Below are 11,259 nucleotides of genomic sequence, written 5' to 3' on the forward strand. Positions count from 1 at the left end.
ATAGGACAAATATTTTAAAATATGCAAACAGTCTTTAGACAAATAAAAGTTTAAATCTTTTGTATAAAGGAATGCATTATTTATTTATTTAATATAGGGTCTTGCTCTGTTGCCCAGGCTAGAGTGCACTGGTGTGATCTTGGCTCACTGCAACCTCTGCCTCCCAGGCTCAAACGACTCTCCCACCTCAGCATCCCCAGTAGTTGGATCACAGGTGTGCAGTGCCTTTCCTGCCTAATTTTTTCTTTTTTAAAAAATTTTTGTAGAGGCAAGATTTTACTATGTTGCCCAGGCTGGTCTTGAACTCCTGGGCTGAAGTGATCTGCCTGCCTCAGCCTCCCAAAGTGCTGGGATTACAGGGGTAAGCCACTGGATCCTGCCAAGGGAATATATTTTATAATAGAGACTGTATTTCATTTTGCACCGAAAGAGAGGCTGAGGGAAGCGATGGATATGTTACGTTAAGATAGACTATGTGAGGCCAGTGCGATTGTGGGAAGCTAGGGATACTTCAACTAGAACAGAAGGATGTATCCATAGCAGGCCCTTAAGTGAGGTACAACAGAGGTCAGGTCCAGGAAGGTCAGGTCTGAGAGTGAAGTGCAGGGGCAGAAGTCAGCGAGGACTGGATGTGCTGCAGGTCCAGGCAGCAAGTCTTCACCAGTGAAGTCAGACCCTTGCACCAGAAGCCTGGAACAGCTGAAGGACAATGATCTGGGGGCCCAGGCCAACAGGAGACAAGATGCTGGGCACCAGCACTAGCGTGGAGCTTGACCCTGGGCTCACTGCCCTCTGAGTTCCTTCTCCACCCCCAGCCTGGGGCAGCACTGGCCTTAGGTGGTGTTGGGCCAGTCCATAAAAGGAGACAGTGTGGCTGGAGTACAGGAATGAAGAGGCCAGAGACAGACAGTTCCCGACAGGTTGGGCCCATTGAAAGCCATTATCATCCCTTTGATCAATAACTCCGAAAAGGATGCCACAATATTGAGACCATCCGTTTCACTGTTTAATCATGCTGCTACAAAGGGCCTTTTGTACAGACGAGAGTCTTTGTTTTACAAAGCCCCAAAATATAAGAAATATGCTGAGTTTTCCTACCTTCCTAATGAATAACCATTTGTAATCAACTGTCCATACTGAAAACCCTTAAAGGTATTATGGAACACGTTTTATATTTTTATTACCTGCCAAATAGAACAATTTCGTTTTGGAACTGAATCTAGCAAAAGAAAAAAGTGGGAAGAGTTTCCTGTGGTGCTCTTGGCATATCCTTTCTTAACCCTTCTCTCTCATTTCAGGAACTCTATTTTTTTTTTCCTTTCAGAGACTGGGTCTTGCTTCATCACTCAGGCTGCAGTGCAGCCTTGGCTTCTGGGCTCAAGTGATCCTCCCATCTTAGCCATATGAGTAACTGGGACTACAGGCTCATGCCAGCATGCCTGGCTAAAGTTTTTTATTTTTTGTAGAGACGAGGTCTCACTATGTTGCCCAGACTGGTCTCAAACTCCTAGGTTCAAGTGATCCTCCTGCTTCAGCCTCCCAAAGTGCTGGGATTACAGACAAGATCCACTGTGCCTGGCTTCAGGACTTCTGCTTCCTGGCTGGTTCATCTGTTCTCTCTACACTCTTTTTTTTTTTTTTTTTTTTTTGAGACGGAGTTTCGCTCTTGCTACCCAGGCTGGAGTGCAATGGCACAATCTCGGCTCACCGCAACCTCCGCCTCCTGGGTTCAGGCAATTCTCCTGCCTCAGCCTCCCGAGTAGCTCAGGTTACAGGCATGTGCCACCATGCCCAGCTACTTTTTTGTATTTTTAGTAGAGATGGGGTTTCACCATGTTGAACAGGATGGTCTCGATCTCTTGACCTTGCGATCCACCCGCCTCGGCCTCCCAAAGTGCTGGGATTACAGGCTTGAGCCACCGCGCCCGGCCTCTCTACACTCTTTTCCAGAAAGAAGCAGCTCTTGGTATAAGCTGGTGATAATTGTTTTTGCCAGAATAATTCAAAATGTGATGTGGTAGCCACACACCCAGATGGCCCCCTGTTATCCTCACTTTCTGGTATTCACAGCCTTGTCAAATTCCTTCCTACACTGTATGAGGGTTGGTCTGTGTGACCAATAGAATATGGCAAAAGTATGTTCCTTCCAAGGTTTTTGAAGACTAGGGCTTCCTTCCAAGGTTATTAAAGACTGGGGCTTCCTTCCAAGGTTATTAAAGACTGTAGTTCTATCTTGGGTCTCTCTTAGTCTCTCTGTTTGATTTTTAGAGATGGTGTCTTGCTATGTTACCTAGGCTGGATTTGAACTTCTGGGCTCAAGGGATTTTTCTTCCTCAGCCTCCTGAGTAGCTGGGATTATAGGCGTACACCACCACATCTGACTAATTTTTATATTTTTAGTAGAGACAGGGTTTCACCATGTACAGGTCAGGATGGTGTGAAACTCCTGACCGTGTGATCCAACTACTTTGGTTTCCCAAAGTGCGGGGATTACAGGTGTGAGCCACCACGCCTGGCAATTTTTTTTTTTTTTTTTTGAGACAGAGTCTTGCTCTGTTGCCCAGACTGAAGTGCAGTGGTGCGGTCTCAGCTTACAGCAACCTCCTGGGTCAAGTGATTCTCCTGCCTCAGCCTCCCAAGTGTCTGGGATTATAGGTGGGCACCACCATGTCCAGCTAATTTTTTGTATTTATAGTAGAGACAGTATACCATGCTGGCCAGGTTGATCTTGAATTCCTGACCTCAAATGATCCACCCATCTTAGCCTCCCAAGGTGCAGGGATTATAGGCGTGAGCCACTGTACCCAGCCCTACTAAGTTATTTTAATTCATTAGTATTACTTCTTCCAAATGTATTTGTATTTTAATTCTAATTTATAAGACTTAAAGCAACAGGTATTATTCGGGCTGAAACAGTAAGTCTAGAGATTCTTGATGCTTTTGGGTTCAATACGTTATTTCTTTTCTTTTGAGACAAGGTCTCACTCTATCACCCAGGCTGGAGTGTGGAGTGCGGGGGTGGGATCTCTGACATACAATAACCTTGGCCTCCTGGGAGATCAGCGATTCTTGTGCCTCAGCCTCCTGAGTAGTTGGGACTACAGGCACATGCCACCAGGTCCAGCTAATTTTTGTATTTTCAGTAGAGACAGGGTTTCACCATGTTGGCCAGGCTGGTCTGGAACTTCTGATCTCAAGCAATCTACCCACCTTGGCCTCCCAAAGTGCTGGGATTAGAAAACATTATTTCGAATACTGTTGATGATATTCCTGAAGCAGTTAAAAGACTGAATGAACACTAAGCAAGTCAGATTACTACGATCCAATGCAGTCACTCCTTTTTTTTTTTTTTGAGACAGTCTTTCTCTGTCACTCAGGCTAAAATGAAGTGGCACGATGTTGCTTCATTGCAGCCTCTGCCTCCTGGGCTCAAGTGATCTTCTCACCTCAGCTTCCCAAATAGCTGTGACTACAGGCATGCACTACCACGTCCAGCTAATTTTTGTATTTTTAGTAGAGACAGGGTTTTACCACGTTCCCCAGACTGGTCTCAAACTGTTGGATTCAAGCGATCTGCCTGCATCGGCCTCTGAAAGTGCTGGGATTCCAGATGTGAGCTACTGTGCCTGGCCCCAGTCACTCCTTTAATGTATGCTTGTCCACAAAAGTATCCACACAACACACTTCTCCCTTGGTTACACTTTAGCCTTGTGCTGCTGTTTGAACAGCACAATTTATTACTCTGTATGTGTCCACTCATAAACCAAAGGGGACAGATTTATTCACACTCTTGCAAGATTATTCCAAGCTTTATGCTGGACAGGCATTAGGCCTCACCATTATGCATTCTGTTATATGTTCTGTCTTATGTCAGGCTCCATGCAATGTTCCACTGGTAAAAGATTCAAACTGTTTAGAACCATGGCCCAAACTCAGCATTGGAGATAGTTGTTATATTAGAGTTCTGACATGAAAAAGACTACACATTCAAACTGTGATAATTTAGGAATAGTTTAATGAAAGGACTAGAAACAAAGATGTGAGATGAGCGTAAAGTTATCCTGAGCATTTTTTAGTTGCAGAATCAACGAACCAAACTCAGTAAGACACAGCTTATTTCATAATGGAAAATTTGATGAGTGCTTGTTTGCTTTTTTAAACCTCATGATCACAAATATTACTGTTATATCCTCTTTCAGGCTCTATATTTTTCAGCAGAGTGTTAATATTTTTATTCTATTTTGACATGTGACTCTCTCCTTGTCAATTTTAATTAATAGTATTAGAGGAAATGGGCTACTAAAAGCTGTATCTATATAAGTAGATGGCGAACTTACAGGAAGATGAAGGTGTCCTAGACATATTAAAGATTCAGAAGTAGAAGTGGGACATCTGGAATAACTGGTCCTTGAGCACATAGGCCTAAGGTGAGTGGAAGGAAAGAATGAACCAGGAGACAAGAAGGTGGTAAATAGCTTAAGGTACACGTCTAAATGTTTTCAAACACAAGAAACAAATGGTTTTATTGACTTACCAAATCTTCATAGTCACTAAGGATGATTAGTAGATATTTTTCTCTTTGCCAACTTGGGAGGTCATCAGGGGCTTTATGAGTAAAATTTTAGTATCCAGTATTTCTTTACTTTTATAGGCTTTAAACCTCTGAAATGTGGTATGGGTGGAGAGAAGGTACCTCTTTGAAATGAGAATAATAAAATCTGGGATTTGAAAGAGATCTTCCACTAATAAAAGAATGTAATTTACAACATTCTTACCATATAACTTTCCAGTCATTTAAAGGAGGCCAGTGCTAAGGAGCTCAGTGTTTCCTTAGCCATCGTTTCAACTTTTTGCCTGCTCAGTCATTATAAAGCATTTTCTTCTACGAGTAGAGATACATTTTTACAGCTTCTGCCTATGGGTCCTGGAGAAGAGAAAAAGTAATATTTTCCCTCACCCATTGACAAATTAGTGACTGAGGTACATGTAACAAGAGACAGATTAACAATAGAAAAACACAGTAATTCATTTAATAAAAATTTTCTGTAACATGGGAGCCTTCAGAAATGAAGACTCAAACAAAAGGAAAAATCTGTGTATTTTTATACTTAGGTTTGATGAAGAGTGGACAGTCATGTAGAGATATGATTGGACAAAGAGAGTATGACCTAATAGTCATAAACTCAGGGAAATTTAGCAAGAGCTGTTTGTTCAGATTCTTCTTGACATCTGTGAGTCTTCAAAAATAAGTATGTTTCTTTCCTCTGAGTGTAGAGAAGCTACCTTTGTAATGAATACTTTATGACCAGCTTCGGGCAGAGGAGAACGACCAGTCAGAGACCGTCCTGGTTCTGCTATTTTCTCAAATGTCAAAGTGCCATATGTTGGAGTTAATGTTCTCCCCATTCTTCCCATCAGTTCTACTTCTGCCGTTTGGATGGGCTAATCATAGTCTTTTCCCTCTTCTATATGAAAAGCTCTCCTGGAAATGACAGATACAGGTGAGGGGAAGGAAGGCAGCAAACCACACTGCCATGTGTGTACCTATGCAACAATGTTGCATGTTCTTCACATGTACCCCTAAACCTAAAATGCAATAATAAATAAATAAATAAATAAATAAACAAATAAAAGCTCTCCTGATAGTCTTCTTTCTCTTTCTTCTAGCTTTCTTTTATTCTGGTGAAATAATCAGCAACAATAATAAAGAGATATGCATAACATTTTATTGTCACAATATGAGCTAGACACTGGGCTAGATGTTTCATACATTCCATTGCCAATCTTTACAAAAACATTACAAGATCAGCATTTTTTTTTTTTTTTTTTGAGACGGAGTTTCGCTCTTGTTACCCAGGCTGGAATGCAATGGCGCGATCTCGGCTCACCGCAACCTCTGCCTCCTGGGTTCAGGCAATTCTCCTGCCTCAACCTCCTGAGTAGCTGGGATTACAGGCACGAGCCACCATGCCCAGCTAATTTTTTGTATTTTTAGTAGAGACGGGGTTTCACCATGTTGACCAGGATGATCTCGATCTCTCGACCTCGTGATCCACCCGCCTCGGCCTCCCAAAGTGCTGGGATTACAGGCTTGAGCCACCGCGCCCAGCCAAGATCAGCATTTTCATACCCATTTTATAGATGAGAAAGGTCATGAAACTTCTAAGTGGCTGAGCTGAGATTAGAAAACAGATCTGAGGCTGGGCATGGTGGCTCACGCCTGTAATCCCAGTATTGTGGGAGGTTGAGGAAGGTGGATCACCTGAAGTCAGGAGTTCAAGACCACCCTGACTAACATGATGATACCCTGTCTCTATTAAAAATTAAAAAAAAAAAAAATAGCCTGGGGTAGTGGCACGTGCTTGTAATCCCAGCTACTGGGGAGGCTGAGGCAGGAGATTCACTTGAATGATTTTCAGGAGAAGGAGGTTGGTGTGAACCAAAATCGAAGGTTGCAGTGAGCTGAGGTTGCAGTGAGCTGAGATCACACTACTGCATTCCAGCCTGGGCAATAAGAGTGGAAACTCCATCTCAAAAAAAAAAAAAGAAAGAAAGAAAGAAAGAAAACAGATCTAAATTCAATGGCACATTCCTTTCCCCAGTCTCAGTTCCTTCATTTCCCAGATGTCCTAAGTATCCTGGTCACTCTCTGGGTTAGTTTCTCAAACTGATGATTTTAAAAATCTGGATGGGGTATGGTGGCTCAAGCTTCTTATCCCAGCACTCTGGGGGGCTGAGGCAGGAGAATTACTTGAGCTAAGGAGTTTGAGACCAGCCTGGCAACATGTCAAAATTCCGTTTCTACGAAAAACACAAAAACTAGCTGAGTGTGGTGATACATGCCTGTGGTCCCAGCTACTTAGGAGGCTGAGGGGGGAGAATGGCTTGTGGCTGGGAGGTGGAGGCTGCAGTGAGCTGTGATTGCACCCCTGCACCCCAGCCTGAGTGACAGAGCAAGACCCTGTCACTAAAACTAAACCAAAACAAAATTCTGGTTGAGGAGGATCATCGTTGTTATTACAGAACAAAAAGAAAAAATATGTATTTGAAAAGTAGTTTCTATACTTTGAGAAAAGTTTCTATACTTTAGCACTTCCCAGAGCGTTGGACATGCTAAGGGCATTGTGAAGCTCTAGGAGGAATATAGAAGACTCAGGGTATTCTAATCCTATTTAACTCCAAGACTTCTGTTTTCTTTTCTTTTTTATATCTCCAGAGCTCTCCTGTATGATCCAAGGCTTTTTTTGGGGTACAATTCTGGTCACCAATATTCACTTTGGTGGGCACTGCTCTGAATTCATTTTTATTTATCAGTATTGTTTTGAAAATGTGGTATCCTAAACAGAACATGGTATCTTTCATGTGACTGACCAATAAAATAAAACCCTATCATAAAATGCATTTTCAGCTTTATAAAAACACCAGCAGCTGAGATAATTAGTTTTTTTTTTTTTTTTTAACTTCTTAGTACCAGGAACCTCCATACATAGCCACCCTCTATTCTGATATTGGGGAAAACAAAACAAAACAAAACCAAAAACCGCATATGACATAAATAGGCTCTCAGACTTTTTGAGCAGCAACATTTTTAAGGAAAATGCGCTGACCAAATGTAACATTCTTTTTAAACAGCCCACTTTATAGTTGGGAGAGATAATAGAGATGTGGAATTAGTTTTTAAAATGCTAAATCAAGATTTGGTGGCATGATGCCAGGAAATTCTCTTTCCCTTTGTTTTAACTCTGAACAAAGCTGCCAGATTTTATCATTTAGCTTCCCGCTGGTTTAAATTCAATTTGTTTAGGTCTCATGTAGGCCTGTCTTTGGATTTAGATTTTACATAATCACTGAACCAAGATCCCCAAATAACAGACTACAATGCTCAACTTCCTGAAGACTATAGCTCTTCTGTAACATGTATTATTTTAAAATTTTTATTCCTTCTGGATTTAAATCTTCTTCTTTTTTTAAACATGGGTGTCTCGATATGTTGCCAGGCTGATCTTGAACTCCTGGCTTCAACCAATCCTCCCACCTTGGCCTCTGGAATTACGGGTGTGCACCACCATGCCCGACCTGAATCTTCAAGGATTGAACAGAAAACTAGTTTGAGATGTTTTAAAAATTAATGACACAAAACCGAATCTTAGAAGACGAGAATTTTTTAGTATTAAACTGTTTTGAAGGAAGAACAGTGGACTACGATTCAACAGATTTTACAGGAGCAACACCAACAAGAGTCATCAGGAAACTATTTCTTAGAGGCTGCTTCACTCAACCCAGGAGATTTATGATCCTGAGTTGTTCAATGACAAAAGATGCCATTCATCTTGTACGAAATGGGGCACTGACTGTTGAATTTGACCGGAGCCTGGTAATCCTGGAAAAAGGTTAAGGTTAAGAAATTCCCCTATCAGTTGGGCAGAGTGGCTCACGCCTGTAATCCCAGCACTTTGGGAGGCTGAGGCCGGTGGATCACCTGAGTTCAGTAGTTTGAGACCAGCCTTGCCAACATGGTGAAAACCTGCTTCTACTAAAAATACAAAAATTAGCCGGATGTGGCGGCACACGCCTGTGGTCCCAGCTACCCAGGAGGCTGAGTCAGGAGGATTGCTTGAATCCAGGAGGTGGAGGTTGCAGTGAGCCAAGATCGTGCCACTGCACTCCAGCCTGGGTAATACAGGGAGACTCTGTCCGAAAAAAAAAAAAAAAAAAAAAAAACCAAAAAACCAAAAAACAAAATACAAACAAAAAAAAACCTTGCCCCTAGGATTTTGATAAGATTAACGAATGCCCGTCTTGTTCGCCTATGACAAGGTGTATAGCAGGCGTCCCCAAACTTTTTACACAGAGGGCCAGTTCACTGTTCCTCAGATCATTGGAGGGCCTCCACATACTGTGCTCCTTTCACTGACCACCAATGAAAGAGGTGCCCCTTCCTGAAGTGCGGCGGGGGACCGGATAAATGGCCTCAGGGGGCCGCATGTGGCCCGTGGGCCGTAGTTTGGGGACGCCTGGTATATAGCTATATGAAGAAAGTCTTGTTGAAGGTTTGAATCTAGAGACCACATCTCACTATCAATCCAGGCCCTATTCAAGTTGGGAAAATTGCACTACAGCTGGGCATGGTAGCTCATGCCTGTAATCACAGCACTTTGGGAGGCTGAGGCAGGAGAATTGCTGGAGCCCAGGACTTGGAGACCAGCCTGGGCAACACAGTGAGACCACATCTGAACAAAAATTTAAAAATTAGTTGGGTATCCAGCCGGGCACGGTGGCTCAAGCCTGTAATCCCAGCACTTTGGGAGGCCGAGGCGGGTGGATCACGAGGTCAAGAGATCGAGACCATCCTGGTCAACATGGTGAAACCCCATCTCTACTAAAAATACAAAAAACTAGCTGGGCGTGGTGGCGTGTGCCTGTAATCCCAGCTACTTAGGAGGCTGAGGCAGGAGAATTGCCTGAGCCCAGGAGGCGGAGGTTGCGGTGAGCCGAGATCGCGCCATTGCACTCCAGCCTGGGTAGCAAGAGCGAAACTCCGTCTCAAAAAAAAAAAAAAAAATTAGTTGGGTGTAGTGGCACTTGCCTATGGTTCCAGCTGCTGGGAGGCTGAGGTGGGAGGATTGATTGAGCCCAAGTGGTTGAGGCTGCAGTGAGCCATGTTTGTACCACTGGACTCCAGCCTGGGTAACAGAGTAAGACCTTGTCTCTTTTTTTTTGGTTTGTTTTTTGAGACAGAGTCTTGCTCTGTCCCAGGCTGAAGTGCAGGGGCGCGATCTCAGCTCACTGCAACCTCCACTTCCAGGTTCCCGTTCTCTGCCTGATAGATTGGCAGAACTCCTTAGGTCCATGGAATCAAAATTGGAACAGAGTGCTAGTTAATCCAACTTTGGTTAAGTTTCTTACCTTCGCCGAGGCTCCTAAATTTTGGCTGGCCCTCAGCCTAAGCCAGTTTACAGACCCTCCCTAAAAGCCTCTCCCCAGAGTAGGCTCACCTGAGGGTAAAACAGTCTCTGATCTACTAACCAGTCATGCTACTCCCACCCTTTAATCCCACTTCTCCACACCTGGTTCTTTCTAGCCTTGTTTACTCCTCTCTAAAAAAGAAAATCCCTTTTTGCCTAACCTTTCAGACAGTTGCAGATGTTATTGTCAGAGAGTTGTCCCAGTTATTATAATCTTTCTCACACCCGCCACTTGCATTAATCCTTTAAATTATCTCCTTGTCTTTTTTTTTTTTTTTAAGACGGGGTTTCACCATGTTGGTCAGGCTGGTCTTGAACTCCGGACCTCAGGTGATCCGCCCATCTTGGCCTCCAAAGTGCTTGGATTACAGGCGTGAGCCACCATTCCCGGTCAAATTATCTCCTTATCTTAATCAGATTTTTTTTTTCTTCTTCTTTTTTTTTTTTTTTTTAGATGGGGGTTTCACCGTGTTGGCCAGGTTGGTACTGAACTGCTGACCTCAGGTGATCAGCCCGCCTCTGCCTCCCAAAGTGCTGGGATTACAAGCGTGAGCCACCACGCCCGGCCAGATTTGTTTTCTATTTCTCACTCATAACTATTTTATTTCCTTGAAAGCAATGAGTTAGGTGGACACAGATAGCATTTTAATGAAAACTTTTGAGAATACTGGAAGAAATAGTTTCAAAGATTTGTTTGTGGCGGTAACGTTAATATTGCATTAAAAAATAATAATAATTTTAAAAGGCCAGGCACAGTGGCTCACGCCTGTAATCCCAGCACTTTGGGAGGCCAAGGCGGGCGGATCACTTGAGGTCAGGAGTTCGAGACCAGCTTGGCCAACATAGTAAAACCCCATTTCTACTAAAAATACAAAATTTAGCCAGGCATGGTGGCTCTTGCCTGTAGTCCTAACTACTTGGGAGACCGAGGCAGGATAATTGCTTGAACCCAGGAGATGGTGGTTTTGTTTTTTAATCTTTGGTAGAGATGAGATCTTGCTATGTTGCCCAGGTTGGTCCCAAACTCCTGACCTCAAGCAGTCCTCCCTCCTTGGCCTCCCAAAGTACTATATATAGATATAAGCTACCACTGCTGGCCTACTGGCATGTTTATACATAGGAAGTTTTATATATGTGAAGTTTAATAAAATTTCAGGCCAGGAGGCTGAGGCAGGGGGAACTCTTGAGCCTAAGAGTTCAAGGTTGCAGTGAACTATGATCTCACAATTGCATTCCAGCCTAGGTAACAGAGTAAGACCCTGTTTCTAAAAAATTTTCTTTTTTTTTTTTACTT

Source organism: Saimiri boliviensis, chromosome 1 (genome assembly GCF_048565385.1).
Source record: "Saimiri boliviensis isolate mSaiBol1 chromosome 1, mSaiBol1.pri, whole genome shotgun sequence".
NCBI lineage: Eukaryota > Metazoa > Chordata > Mammalia > Primates > Cebidae > Saimiri > Saimiri boliviensis.